Source organism: Drosophila obscura, unplaced genomic scaffold, assembly GCF_018151105.1.
Source record: "Drosophila obscura isolate BZ-5 IFL unplaced genomic scaffold, ASM1815110v1 contig_73, whole genome shotgun sequence".
NCBI lineage: Eukaryota > Metazoa > Arthropoda > Insecta > Diptera > Drosophilidae > Drosophila > Drosophila obscura.
In genome coordinates this window covers 9,125,416-9,141,184 of record NW_024542865.1, presented here as the reverse complement: position 1 = coordinate 9,141,184, position 15,769 = coordinate 9,125,416, and the positions used below count along the sequence as shown (strand labels likewise).

Here is a 15,769-nt window from a genome sequence, read left to right as displayed (position 1 = left end):
AAGGCTGCTGCGACTGCGACTGCGACTACGCTACGACTGCGGCACAGACAACAGACAAAACCTGAGCGGACTTTTTAAGCAGATTCCAGTAGCAGAGACAGAGAGGCAGAAGAGGCAGCAGCAGCAGCAGCATCACAGCAGATGAAGTTTTTTTTTTTTTTTTTTGCCTTCCGTTGTTGCTGCATCAGCATCAGGAGAGGAGTCGTCGTGGCGGCATCAGGCATCAGGAATCAGCATCCAGCATCAGCATTCAGCCACAGAAGCCGCAGCCAAAAGTCAAAAAGTTAAGCGCCCTTGGTGCCCCTTTTCGCCTTGCCTCCCCTGCCTCCTGCCGCTTGCCTCTGACGAGACGCCGCGGCGTATACGTAATCTGCGGCTGTCTGATCACTCACACGGGGACTATCCCTCCCCGGCTCTGTCTCTGTGTCTGACTCTGACTCTGCCTCCACCCATCTGTTTGTTTGTTTGTCTGTTGGTTTTGTTTGGTGGCATGCCTCAACTGCTGCTGCTGCTTGTGCTGCTGCTGCCTTTAGCTTGATACGCCACTGAGTAGCAGATTAGTAGCGCTTATGCTTGCACCTACTACGTGAAAGCACCACGGGCCAAGCGGCAAGCGGCAGACGGCAGGACAAACACACACACACACATGTGTGAGTAGAGACTAGGAGGAAGCTAAAATGCCAGAGCATGCCCCATGCCCCATTTCCCATGTCCCATGCACACACACGCATCGGAGGAGTGGAAAACCCGCGTTACTTGTTCCTGCTCGGGATGCTGCTGTCGTGCCCCGTGGGCATATCCATCAGCTTTGCCATAGACTTTGCGAAGGGCAAAGATTTTCCACAGTTTCCACAGTCGCTGCCTATCAGGGAACTCGAACAAAGGGGGAGATATCAGTTTTGTGGCGCACTTAGTCGGTTAATTGTAGCCGCATAATACTGCCCTGGTGCTGGAATATTACCACACAGAATCTCAGAGAAATACCAGAGAGCTACAATGGCATTTTCTGATGATTTCCACAGTGCATTATTACCATTATATTGTCCGAGTATACCGACCACTATTTGTTTCCCCATGCATGTCAGATTAAATTGCATAATTTAATTTTGGATCAATTTCCAATAAATTCCCACACAGTTTTCTTTGTTTTAATCAAAGATAATGTGCTCCGAAATTTCTTGGGAGGTTTAAAATAATGTTTTGTGTGTGGTGGGGTGGGGTGGGGTTTGGGGAGGGGGAAAGGGTATTCGTTCAGTGCATTTTTAGTGCGTGCCGTTCTACCTTTTCGGTGGCTGCCTTTGCCTTGTCGCTGAGGTTACGGCTTTGGTTTTGTTGTTGTTGTTGTTGTTGTTCTCTGTCTCTGTCTCGCTTGCTGCTGCTTGCTGCAGCTACTGTATGTTATCCTGCCTCCTCCCGTCTTGGGCTGGCTGTCATCTGATCTGTGGCGTGGCTAAGTGGCTGCCGCTCCTCTGGCTCTTCCTTCTGTCTCTCTGTGGCTCTTTCTCTCGTGTGTCCATCAGTCGGTCGTGGTATCCATCCACCCGCCATGACATGGCCATCGCATTTGGCCGGGGCGGGGACCGGGACCGGGGGCCGTCTCTCCACTTCACTTCATGGTTGTCTGCGTGTATGCGTTTGGAATTTTTGATTTTTGCCACATTGCAGCAGCCGGCAGCAATCGTCCGTCCGGCAGTCCGTCTGGGCAGTCCATCGGCAGTCCGTCCGGCAGTCAATATGCAGTCGTATGCCCACTGTAACCTTCTCCTCCAACCCCCGACTTTTGTTGGGTTTTCTTCCTCGTTTTTTTTTTGTTTTTTGTTTTTTTTTTCTTTTGCCAAGCAGATTGAATTTTGATTTGGCGGGTAATTGAACTTTTACTACAGGCAGTGTAGCAGCAGCAGTGGCAGTGGCCTGTGCCTTCCTCTTCTTCGTTTTATCTGCCACATGCCTCTGCCTCTGCCTCTGCCTCGTCTCTCTCTCTCTCTCTGTCTCTGTCTCTCTGGCTGCCTTTTGGCCATGATTAATGGCCAGCAATGCGCAACGCACGATCTACGTTTTTGGCCTCATCATAAATTATTAAACAAGTCCACTTGACACATGCACACACACAGCACACACACCACAGAGCAGAGAGCGGAGAACAGGAAGAGCAGCAGGAGGAGGAGCAGCAGCAGCAGCACCAGCAGCAGCAGCAGGAGTGGATGGTATTCCACAATATAAATGACCAGAACAAAACTCTACAAAATGCTCTCAGGCTCTGGTGGCCTTCCTCCATCCCCCATCCTCCAACTTAATTTCATTTGCAGAGATCCATCCACACACACACACACACACACAACAACATTTTTGGCATTCCCCAAGCGACACACCGAAAACGGTAAAAACGAGACATGTTCTCTCTGCGCTGATTCGCCTTCTCCGTCGGTGCTTAAAATGATGATATATGTTGTATTTAACTTATAAAGTGATCACTGATCCAATGCGTTCTCTCTCCTTTTTTTTTGTTTTGTATCAGTTTCGAAGGAACAGGGAAAAGAGAGATCTTTGAATGGAATGAGAGGATACCCTTGAATGGAGGTTTATTGAGAGGTTTTTTTGGGGCAGTATTTATAGCCATAGCAAAAGTCTAAATTAAAAATCAGAACTTCATTTATTTCTCTTAATTTTTCAATGCGGGGATGTCATTTGAAGCACTTTTTTCCAACTTTAAGACATAGTTTAAGGCTAGGATTATGCTAATTGAAAGATGTGGAAGCTATCGGAAGAGGGAAAGAATAAATCAGGTTTCAGGATAATGATGCCATCTATCCCTCTCGCTCTGGCCTTGTAGCAGCGCCCTTGATAACGCAATTGATAGTCGGATGCACTCCGTTCGAAGGTGGAAGCATTTATGTAGCAAACACAACACAACCGATAAGAAACCAAGAAACAGAGACGAAGGCACGATGGAGGTGCTAAAGTTGATAGTAAACAACGAAACGAAACGAGACGGCTAAAAGGAGGGAGTCAGATAAATGGTGGAGCAGCCACAGACAGCGGAACAGGCAACAAAACGCAACCGAAGCGTTGCACAAGTTGCAAACGTTTTATTTACACCCCTTGCAACGCGATGCAAGCGATGGCGATGGAGCGAACCATCCGATAAGAAGGAGAAGAACAAACCTAACCTCAGGGAAACTCCACGCAAGGAGGAACTTTGGAGGACGAGGAAGAGGGGCTCTGGAAGTGCTCTTGATGGTCTGGTGATCGTCTGATGAGGATTTTAGCGACAACATTTCATAGAGATAGTGAAATTGTTGGAAACCAGTTTTACATTAAATAAGAGAGTAAAACGATAGAAAATACTAGATCAATAACGAAAAAATACTAGATTAATACTAGAAAAATACAAGAAATCTGTTTTTTTTTACACTGCAAAAGAGAGCAATGATAGAAAAAATACTAGAAAATATTAATACTTGAAAAGTAATTGAATAATACTAAAAAATACTATAATAATTCAAAAAATCTCAAAAAATGTAAGAAAGATAAGATTTAAGGATTTAGGTCAGAAATGGTTCCAAACATTTTGGTTTTTTTCTTTTACTTTATTTTTGTGATTATTTCGTGATGTAAGAATACATCTAGTATTTGTCCACCTTGTGCTATCAATTATCTTCCTTCCTTGGGTAGTTTTCTTGTTGTCCCACCAATTGATGAAAATAACTTGACATTTTCCTGCAACCCAATTGATAAATAACAATTACAGAACGGCAAAATAAAAGCCTCGGCACTTGTTCGACTTAGTGGATTATTAATTCATTTGCTTTCGTTTCCGATTGCCTGGCATTTAAGCGATAATTGAACACTTTGCGGAGGAAGAAATTACCAACTCTCTGATTGGTAAAAGTTTCTCCTCCACCTACCATCTATCTATTTATCTACCTACCTGTCCTCTGTTGTCCATCTTGTGTTCATTTCTCGTACCGTCCGTACGACTCGTACGTATCGTACTCGCACTCGCTCTCGTACCCGCCACACATATATTGTCATGTGGAATGCCAATTTAAATTGTATACCCAAAGGACATTGCACAGTGCACATTGCACACATGTCGAGAGACAGGTTCATGAGGCACCGTTTCGTTCCGTTTCGTTTCGTTCGCATCGTTTGCCTCGTTGTTTTTAGGGCTGGGATACACTAACCCTAGAAGAGGTTATCAATCATTATGTGACAAAGGAATGTTAGAAGAGAATCAGATATACAAACATATATAACAGCTAATGAAATATAATTAATGCCGATATATGTAGAATTAATTTTGTATGTTAAAAACATCATTTTAGGATTTCATTTCTCAAGATATTTCAATTAAACTTTGGAATCATACAGACCATAGTTTCGTCTACCTTTATATTGAGATTGAATCTTCAAGAGTATCTGTTGTGTCGGTGATTCGACTGCCTAGTTTTTAACTTCTTGTTTGGCTGGTTATAGCCATTTGGTGTTGTTGTCCTGCCAAGAGATTTGCCATAGTCACCGTCTTTTTAGTTGTTATTTCCTTGGTTCGTTAGTTGTCTAGGTCTTGACAGGAGGCAGCCAAAGCAGCCCCTCCTCCCCCCGCCGCACCCACCAAATCCACCAACCGAGAACCGAGAACCGAGAACCCAGTGGCAGTGGCAGACCAGACCAGACCATCTGTCCCCCTCTTCCCATCGTTGAACCATCCGCAGACCTTCATTCCCGCCGCCTCTCGTCTGTCATTTGCTGTCGTCGTCATTTACCTGGTCGACTCCTGTCGCCTCCTGACCAGCAGAACGCAGCAGAACGCAGCAGAAGGAGAGGAGTGTCCAGAGCTACGAGAACGATATAGCGCGAGAGGTAGAAATTTATGGGAAAATAACTTGCTGGGAATTTATGAAAACTACGACGCCATAATAACAATAATCAGACTAAGTAGTGACCGCTGCCAGACATAAACTCTGACCAGAGATAAACGTTACGTTCCTTTACTCTTTGCCCCAGCCCCTCCTCAGGCCCTCTCCACTGTGTCGCATTCAGTGTCTCTCTTTCTCTCTCTCTCTCTCTGTCTATATAAAAATGCTAATGTCTGAGAGACATTTTTAATGGTTCAGAAGGAGCTACATAGTTCCTACTGCCATCCCCCCATACCCATACCCATCCAAGTCCACAGCTTAATTAGCAAAAATATCTTTCTCTCCCTCTCTCTCTCTCTCTCTCTCTCTCTGGTGCGCTCGCGATTCTCGAGTGAACTTCAGCGAAACGAACGACGGAACGACAGAATATGGGAATGGGCGGAGGGATACGATGGGGCAACGACGACGACGACGACACATTAAGATAAGAGGTTCGCCTTAAGCTGATTGCCTGGTTTAGTGTTATCTGGACTATTTATAGGGCCACTGGCGACATTCAGGCTGCCAAATGGTTGCGCCTCCGTGCCATCGTCCCTTTGCTACTTTTTTGATGCCGGCAGCCCCAAGAGTCAAAAACAGAGATTCATCTCTTGGGAGACACAAAAACCGTTTTTTTCCTCTCTCTGTTTATGATTACATCTTTCATTGCCATGACCCCATCACCCCGTCCCATTCTTCAATCCACAAATCTCTTTTGAAAGATCGTAATTTGCTTTTAAATTTTGTTGGAAATTTGTAACAGAGTTTTCTAGATTTAAATTACCTAAAAATTGTTAAATATTTAATCAATATTTTTTATTTTAGTAATAGAATTTGTTGGAATTATGTTACTTAAAATTTTGTGTTAATATTTAGAATGTATTTTTTTTTAGTTTTTAAATTTGTGTGTATATTTTTAATTTTTAGTATTCTTTTTAGTATTTTTAGTAATTTTTAGTAAAGTTTTCATACTGGCATTTAAAATTTTTTTTTTATATTATTAGTATTTTAGTATTTCATCGTTGTTGTCCTTTGCGACGAACATTCCCTTTCGTTTACGGTTAACTTACACAGAAATGTATAATATATTTTTCATGCATTTTTCGGACATGTTAATCGTGATGTTTCACCTTTCACCTCTGTACATAGCAGGTGCATTCACCCCTGCACCCTGCCACCCCTATTACCGCCACCGCCACCGCCACTGCCACATGCATTTTCCCCTCTTGTTCGCTTCAGTGACTTCCCTAAGCCTTTTCCTGCCATCATCGTGGGCCGGGCCCCTCATGTGTCTCATGTGTGTAATGACCAAACAGCAAAACAGCAACGAAGACAGGGGGAAATAGATGGAAGCATGGATACAGGGCTCTGAAAGGCAAGCCCAGAGAGAAGGGAATACTTGAAAGTGGGAGGGAGGAGCGAAAACCTAGAGGGAATGAGGTGCAGACATAGACTGACAAAAATTTGTCTTTACATAACTCCACCCCGAAAAATATGCAAAAATGGCGACAGGTCGCTGGCCTTCCTCCATAGTTTTTCATTCCTTCGTTTTTATTTCAACTGCATTTAAGCGCAAATTTTCACTCGTTCTTGACATTCATTTTCCAAAAAAAAAAAAAAAAAATAAAATAAAAAATAAACCCAAAAGGGAACAAAAGGGGAAAGGGGGTAGCCAACAGAGTGACTGGCACTTGACATGCAGGCAAACGTGTTGACTTGGTCTAGGGAATTGGTTAGCACAGAGAATGTGGCAGTGCGACAGAAGCGGAAGGGAGCGGCTACACGGAGAGAAAATGTCAAATAGATTTCCCAGAGAAAACTTGGAAGGAGAAAATGAAAGAGAATTCTCCTAAAACGAAAGGGAAAATGGAAGGGATTACTATAAAACGAACGAGCGAATATAAGACTAGATAATAAAATGTCTGTAGCAAAATACTTAATTTGTTTTTAGTTTATTTTATTTATGGCTTGTATTTAAACAGGATTTAAATAATCGAATTTGTACTTCTTTCTCTCTTTCATTTTAGGTAAGAGTTTGGAATCAACGACATATACTTTGAAGAATTTTGATGGGTAAGAAGTTGCAAATTTGCAATATTTAAATATGCAATTACACAAAATAAATAGATAGTAATTTTTTTAGTACTTCAATTGTATGTATTTCAATTGTATTATTTATATATTATATTTAGTATTTTTAATACCAATCATTTATGTGATTTTTTATTTGTATATGTTTATATTATTAAGTATTCTTAATAAAATTTCTTAGTGTTCAAATTTTCAATTTCAAAAGAAGAATTATATTTTGTTTTAGATATTCATTGAATATGTTTTGTTTAGTATTTTTTTTATGTATTTTTGTTTATTTAGTATTTCATAGTTAAGACATAATCATAATCATCCTCCGTCCGTGTCCGTTTCCGTTTGCTTAGGGGAACATTTTGTACAACGAATCAATGCCATTCGTCTCCTTGGCGCATTTTTATCTCAGTGTATGCATTTGTATGTTTCGCAACTTTTTTAATGAGCGCAAAGGCAAATGAAGTAGCAGCAACAGAAGAAGTAGCAGCAGTAGAGTAGCAGCGCCAACCGGCGGTAGCAGTGGCAACCACCGCATAGGAGGAGGATGAGGAGGAGGTTGCTGGGCCAGTGGCAGGGGCAGGGACAGGGACAGGGACAACCGCCAACGTGTCAGGGCCACCATAAAAGTTTTGTGACACTTTTGTGTGTGTGTGTACAACTCCTTCCTTCTTTTGGCCCCAAAGTCAAATTCCGCAGAAGAAGAAGGCGGCAAAAAAAAGCGGAGCATTTTAATAGGAACAAAAAAGAAAACGGGAAAAAAGTGATGCAAAAAAAATGGGAAAAGTGCAACTTTTCTGCAGCGTTTCCTCCAGCCATGTGGGGAGTGTGTGCGTGTGTGTGGCATGCCACTTGATGTGGCTTCTATTTGCCACGACTTTGCCATTTTCATTCGCACTCGCAGTCGCCGCTGACTCTTTATATATTTGTGCCCCCGTCGTCAACACACTCGCGAAATGACAAATTAATGCGACGCCTTGCCCCCACCCTCCTTTCCTCACCGACGACTGTTGCTGCTGCTGCTGCCCCGCCCCTCTATCTATCTGTCTGGTGTCGCCACTTGGGTGGGCGTTGCGTAAGCGAAAAAATTGTTTACGACATGCCGCCCCTACTTTCCGCACTTTGTCGTTCGCTCCCTCTCTCTCTCTCTCTCTCTCTCTCTCGTTTTAACTCTAGAAGTTTTCCTACTATAAATAATTTTTAAGATCTTTTGCGGCTGATTTTGGAATATATTTTAGTTACGTTTTCCACCCCGTTTTAGTCTAGCCTGAAATCAAAGGAATTCAAAATATTTTACATATAGTATGCATATGGGGGATTTATTTATTTATTTATCTATAATTTATGAGAGATTTTCTCTCATTAGGTTTTGAATTAAATTTTTTTTTGTTTGATATATCATTCTTAAGAAAATCATGGGACTGGCATTTTCAGTTGAATTTTATAAGAATTTAATGCCTTTTCTAATCTGTTGCACGCTGCCGTGCTGCATACCAAAATGTACAAGCAAAAGCACTCCGGCTTTGATCATCTACCATCTATTTGTGTATTTTTGATTATACCATCATCTTTCGCTCTTTCATCCCCAAGTGGCCGTTCTACCTTCAAGTGTGGCACTTTTTCTGAGATCCATAAATCCTAGGCTCGTTATGCCACATGATCCATAGAACCGCCACCACTTAGGTGCTTCCATTCTAGGGCATTCCATTGTGAGTGGCAGCCATTCATAAGCTTCCCAGCTACCATCGAAAGTGAAGCTTAAGCATCTCTCAAGTGCCACTTTCCGGATCACTGAGGGACACTTTCAACACCCCCTCCACAACAGTGGAAATCAATTTGTTTGGGGATCCCAAAAATACAAAAAAAAAAAAAATAATATATACATATGTATATAAAAAAAATAAAAGCAAAGCCTCTCAAGCACCCATATATCATAATGATGAGGAGGATCGCTATGTATTCTGATTAAAGCAAATGAAAAATGAATCTCTGTACATGAAATTCTTTCATTACGCTTGGGTCTTTGTGTCGGGTGTCGTCTCGTCTGGATTCCCCATAAAATGTATCTTATAGATACTCTGCTGCGCTCTGCTCTCTCTCCCCCAATTCCCGTTCCGTTCCTCTCTAATTGATTAAGCGTGAAATAATTTCTTTTGATTGACTTCAATTGAAATGAATTATTCTTTAATTGGAGGCGCGCTGTCGAAAGACGAAAGAATGGAAAAAAAGAAGGGGAAACTTCTAAGCGCTATGCGTCGGCGCAACTCCTGCCCCCATGCCCCATGCCCCGTAGGACGGGGAGGTGGTCTCTGTCATCGATGGGAATTTGTGTCTATGCGGCAAATACAACATTCAGCAGCAGCAGGCAACAGCAACAACTTTGATTTGGATATGGATTTCGATTTGGATTCCTCCCTCGCATTCCCCTCTATGAAATTTGCAAAATTTGCAGAAAAACAAAACAGCAAAAAAAAGCAAAAATATATTGGGGAATGGAATTTTATTTTGGGGCATAAATTTGTGGGATAAACAAAAATCAAATAAATGATACCCTCTGTGGGAAATTAGTTTATGGATACAAGGGAAAGGCAACATTGGCATAGAGCAATTCGAACATTAAATATTAAAAATGTACTAAAAATACCATAAAAATTCGTATCAAAATATCTAATAGGAAACAATATTACCAAGAACTACAAAAAATACCAAATAAGTACTCAATAAATCTATGAAATACTTAAAAACAGAAACAAAAGTTTTTAAAACAAATAAACCAATTACAAAAAAAATACTGAATAAAATGAATTATAATTATAAAAAAAAGGTATTCAAAACTAAATTATAAAAAACGACACCAAATAAACTTTGCAAAATAATTATTATGTCCTAAAAAATAATTCAGCATTATTATCGATGTTTCTTAAAAATGTATTCAATTATTGCTATTCTATTCTGAGAGATTCCCTGTAGAGTATTTCCATTTAACTAATACAGCTCCTCCATAGGGGCATATCCTGCGTTAGTTTTTTTGGGGGCCTGTTCCGTGTCCCTCATCTTGTCCCTGCCTCTGCACCGTACCGTTCTGTTCCCAGTCCTGTTCCTGTTCTGTTGTCGTTGTCAAGAACAAAAATAATAATAAAATTTGCTGTCGCTGCGAATATAAACAGGCAATTTTTGGTATCTCCCCCTCCGCCCAGCTACCCCAATAGATCCCCTCTCAAGCACATGCCCCATGCCCCCCGAAAAACAAGGAAAAACTGCCTGAACAGCAAAAGCAATAACAAGCAGAAATGTAGAATAGCAACTGCTCTGATACCCTAGAATTTGAATAGAAGCTGTACGAATTTGTGGGAAATTTGTTGGAAATGTGTTGGGAATATATCAGATTATAGGTTTGTACATTTTGTACCGACTTTCGGTGGAGGGATCTTAGGGAAAAGTCTCGTTTGAGAGGGGTGTATAGCATATCTCTTGCGTATCCATCATACCCTAAGTAGCTCCTTCGAGGGTATGCACGAGAGTATGGCCCTCAAATGTAGACGCGAATGGCAGCTGTTTTTAATGTCTGCACAGCCGCCTAATGGCGCTTAACGGTTGACTGTGAATGAGGAGAGATGGAGGGAGGGTTCGGGGGACTCTCGTGGCATGCCCCAAAGTTAGAGCCTGCCTGGTGTATATCCCATTGGCACTTTTGGTTCGTAAGAGAGAGAGGGGAAAAGTTTTAGCCTTGTCTGTGCCTCTCACTCGCTACTTCTCTCTGCCTTTCCCCTTCCCCCCTGACTGTCTGAATTTGTGGCAAAAATTGAAAATCATATGCTCATCGTCATTGTGCCCCTGCCCCTGCCCTGCCCCATCCAGGCCCGTATTGGCGTTTTCTGCGCCCGTTAAGTGGCAAACATTTTTCCAAAAAAAAGAGGGAAGAATGCTGCTTTAATTGAGAGTAGGAGAGGACCACCCACCCACTAGGCAGGGGAAAAGGCTTTCGAGGATAGATATAGGATATTAATCAGAGAATCTTTGGGATAGGAAGTCGTGGAAAATGAATATAAACCTTAAGAAGCCTTAGGAAGCCTTAACAAAAATATTTCCTCAAGATTCGATTAGAAAAGTTCAACTTAATTTTGACCCAAGTCCATATTTAGCTAAAAAAAAAAGAAGAAAAGGGAAACCCTCTGCAACACAAGAATTCCCCCTGTCCTTATTTTTCCAAGGTTTTTCCTGTTTTTCCAAAAAAAACTTAATTTCCTGTGAAAAAAACAACAAACAAAACACAGCACAACAAAGGAAGGAAATTTGTTGTTATGTGGAAGCCAAAAAAAGTTGCACAAAATTGCTAAAGTTGTTTCTGTGCATTTGTGTGTGTGTGTGTGTGTTTTGTTTGCTTATGCATTTACAACACACACCCTACATCCCGCCACCCCCCTGCCACATGCACACACCCCACTCCACCTTTGCTCCCTAATTCAAGGAAGGACAAAAAATTATGTCAGCAGGACGAGGATTTGGCTGAGAGGGTGGGGAGGGGGAGCGTGTAAATTATTTATGTGCCAACTGTCCTTCCCCAACATTCCTCCTGCTGCTGCTGCCTCCTGCTGTTGCCTGTGCCGCTTGTCGCACGCATGGCTTGTGCCCCCCCTTTGTGGCAGTTTATAAATAAAAATCATTATTACTCCGACTATACACCCGCCATGGAGGCCGTGTATAAAATATGGGGAACGAGCTCTTGCAGGTTCTCCATCCTTAAAGTCCTGTGAAGGACCATCTCTGAAGGTCTTCCAGCTGCAGAAAGCCCCCTCCTGCCTCATCGCTTTCTATCGCTTTGTGTGTTTGCTCTATCGATGATTCCTTTTCGATTCATTTTTACTTTTACAATCTTTTAAGTTGTCTGGCATCATTCTGGGATAATACGCCTTGACATATCTTCATCCGATGAATTTGCAGGCTATTACTATATCACATAAAACCGAATATATGATATATGAATAATAATTACTATGATTAGAAATTATAATTATGATATTTATAGGCCATAAAAGAAGATTGCAAACGCTAAAGATCTAGGATCTGCGGCCTATATATCTGAATGGCCTATAATATGCCTCAATGCTACTTCTTTTATCTGAACATTCATGCATATTCAATGAATTGGCCCGAAAAATACTTTCAAATAAAAGAAAAATCTCTCAAAATGAAACCCCCAATCAAATAACGAACCATTTCTTAGCCTAAAAGAGTATCTAACAGTCGTTTCAATATCTCTTTTATTTTGATTAAATATATAAATTTGTTTTAATTTTTTCCCCATTTCTGCCTCCCTCTTTGGTGCTGAAGTTTTCGTTTGAAATTAGTAAGCATTGTCCTTAATTGTTGGGGCATTTTTGTGGACGGATGGGGGAGCCCCTCACATTTTATGGGTTTTTTAGGGGTATGGTGAGGGAGGGCGTACATCGTATGAGGGGTTTTTTTTTCGGCGCTTGGCGCTTTTCTGGTCTCTGGGTTTTCGGGCTTTCAGGCTTTTGGTTCCCTGCTGCGTGTTTATTTATTTGACTTGTGCATGTCGCTTTTGGGTGTTAACTTAAATAATTAACGGCATTAATTGCCGCATATGTCACATGTTTGCTTTTGTGCCCCACATACTCGGTCGTACCATACTCTACCATATCTACCCTCCTACAGCCATACAGCACAGACCTCTCGTTGGGCGGCCCGGCCTGCATTTGGTATCTCCTTCGCTTTTGGTTTTTATGGTCCCCTCTCATATTTAAACGCTTATGTCATTGGATTTTCCTTTACGTTTTGAACAGTTTTTATATGCTCTCTCTCTCTCTTCTTTTGCCTTTTCCCTCTGTATTTCATTGCCTTTCAATTGCATCATTAATAAAACGTGAAGTTAAACGTCAAAGTTATGCATTTTGTAGGTCTTTAATTGTCTGTTTGCTTGCAGTTAATATTAAGGGGGCGTATTCGTATGGTATTTACATGAAAACAGGCAGGGAAATGATATAAGGGTTTGTCCTATGCAGAAACATCATTGGATGAAAATGAAATGGAGTAAATATTAATTTATATAGTAATTGTTTTAAATAAGAGTTTCCAGCCCGTATTATATAATATATAATTATATTAATATATTTATTGTTTATTTATTTTATTTCCAAAGGAAAAATTCATATTAAATCCAAGAAATATCGATTGTTTTTCATTCTTTCCAACGAAGAGAGCATTGGCAGCTGTATCAAAGAATTGTTCTATTTAATTAACCTTTTCCCAAATTCCCACTTCAAATTTCCTACAAGCGAAAGGATACATTAGTTTTTCAGAGACTTTTCCTCACTATCGCCTGAAACATGAGCTATAGACACATAATCTATTTCCTTGAACTATGGAACTATCAGAGATTTCCTAAAGGTAAAACTTCCCTCTCTCTCTCTTTCTCTCCCTTCCCCAGCGACCACCCACACAGGAAAATCGTTTCTTTCGAAGCTTTTCTTTTGCTGTATTCCATTAATGGAATTAGGAGGTTCATTAGAGAACCGGTAATCTCCCCCCACCCATGGCGTCTTGAAAAATGTTTTGTTTATCATTTGAATACGGTTTTGGATTTGGATATTTGAAATGTTTTTTTTCTTTCTTTTTTTGTGTCTCTAATGAGAACTAATGAATGCGTTGGAGGCTTTGGCCTGTGGCTTTGGGTTTGGATTTGGTTGGGGGGGCCTTGCCACCGGTTTTCCCACACAAATACACGCATGGAGGCAGGTCTCGAAACTGGTCTTTCGATCTGCTCTGATTCGTTTTTTGAATGACAAATGCATTCAAGATTTGGGGATCAGAGATCCGAGAGATCTTATCGGTCATCTAACTAATGGGCTCTTAAATGTGATGACAATAAATTGATTCCATGATTAGAGGAATGGAATTTTTGTGTTTATAATGCAATTAGAAGTCATTTAGATCCATAGATAACAGAAGAGGCTGGAAAATTGAGATATTTTTATGAGAGATCAAGAGGTTTTTGGGTTAGATGCTGGATGGCATGAGGTGTGACATGGGTACAAAATTTAGATGGTTGGTTAATGGGGAAGTTTTGATATGTTTTATGTGTGATATGAAGATGTTTTAGGGAGGTAAAAATTAATAGAGTGAGTCAGTTTTAGCTCGGAATTTGATTGGAGACATTTTCATTATTTAAAAAGAAATGTTTTTTAATATAAATATTTAGTATTTCTTTTTAATTTATTTTAGTATTAACTTAGTATTGAATAATATTTTCTTTCAGCATTATTTGATATTTTTTCTATGCATTTACTGGACCGGACTCCCTTTTCCTTGCTTTGCCTGTTTTGCCTTTTCCACTTGTCGCTGGGAAAACTTTCTCAAATGTTTTTCTTGTTCTTTACTGTTCGTTTTGTGGCTTCTGTAAAGTGTTTTTCCTCAGAGAGTGAGAGAGAAACAGAGAGAGAGGGGGGAGAGAAATGCGACAGAGAGCGGAAAAACGCTTAAGGCGCTTATGGAAAAGTTCAAAAATCTCATTAAATACAACAATATACTAAATATTTATGTGCCTTGTGTTGTACACAAAAAAGTTCTTTTTTTTTGTTGTGTTGTTGCTGCTGTGTAGTCTGTTGTTTTCGCTTCGTTTCGATTCGATCCATGGCCAAGGCTCCTTTCCTTTCCCTTCCCTTCCCTTCCATTCTTTGACTTTTTCCATATAAAAATTGTGTAAAATAATAAAAATAATTTCCAGCGACAATACAGGACACACGCATGCAGCAACACATTGTCGCCCCAGACGCCATTTTGCCTTTTGTTGTTGCGTGTAATGGATGCCGTTATGTTCTAAGCGGGGGTGGAGGGTGCTGCTGCTGCTCAGCGACAGTGGGAAAGAGAGAACATAAATGGGAATCGGGATTGGCAAGAGGATTGGCGTGAGGATTGGAAGTGTGTTTGGGGGTTTCTTCTTTTTGCATTACTTCGACTTGAATGCGCTTTGTGCTGCAATGCCCAATGCACACACACACACACACACACATCTCTCACTCTCTGTCTGTGTCTCTGTCACTCCCTTGTGGAATAAATATAATTATTTTGTTATAAAAATGCATTCCACCGACACACAGCCAAACACACAAAAGAATAAAGAAAGAAGGAAAATCCCTACTTTCATGCGACACTTGTCCTTAAGCATTTCGTCGCACATGAGCGAAGGAAAAATGTTTATTAACCCAGACATAACCCTTGGCTCCTTCTCCCCCAACACAACCCCCCTAATGGTCTCCTTTTGGACAACCCCTCCTATGAGATTCTCATAAATATTAGTTGGCGCCTGGCCATTGGAATTGGTGATTTTATTTGCTGAATTTTTATGGAATAAAAACATGAGTGGTTGGGATAGTAAAGTATCTGTCATTAAGGGAATAAAACCATCGAATATAATGAACGACAGTTTAACATAATTTTTTGTATAGCTTTCTAACAATTTATTAGGTAAAACGAGAAGGAACGTGTGAGTCGCTTCTGTGGTCGCGACTCCACTTTTATACCCGTTCTCAGTCAGCATATAAATTTGTGGGCTTATTATTATTTATGTAGACTCTTAAAATATGTTACATTTTGCTACATCTGTTATCTAATTATCCAAACATGTAAATTCTACATACACAATGTAAATTCTTCATCGTCTCCGCAAAAGTTCGCGCATTGCACAGGACAGACTGTGTCCACAAATCTAGTATACCCCTTAAGTCTTAAAAAGTACATACGATTCCCCAGAACTAAGCTTTTATATCGGTTTA

At 40.7% G+C, this 15,769-nt stretch overlaps 1 protein-coding gene across 1 annotated transcript in view; it reads left to right on the top strand.

Annotated features, from left to right (window-relative positions):
* LOC111068738 (homeotic protein female sterile) overlaps nt 1-15,769 on the top strand; it is a 114,826-nt gene that overhangs the window by 48,298 nt on the left and 50,759 nt on the right. The gene's annotated exons all lie outside the window — the stretch shown is intronic.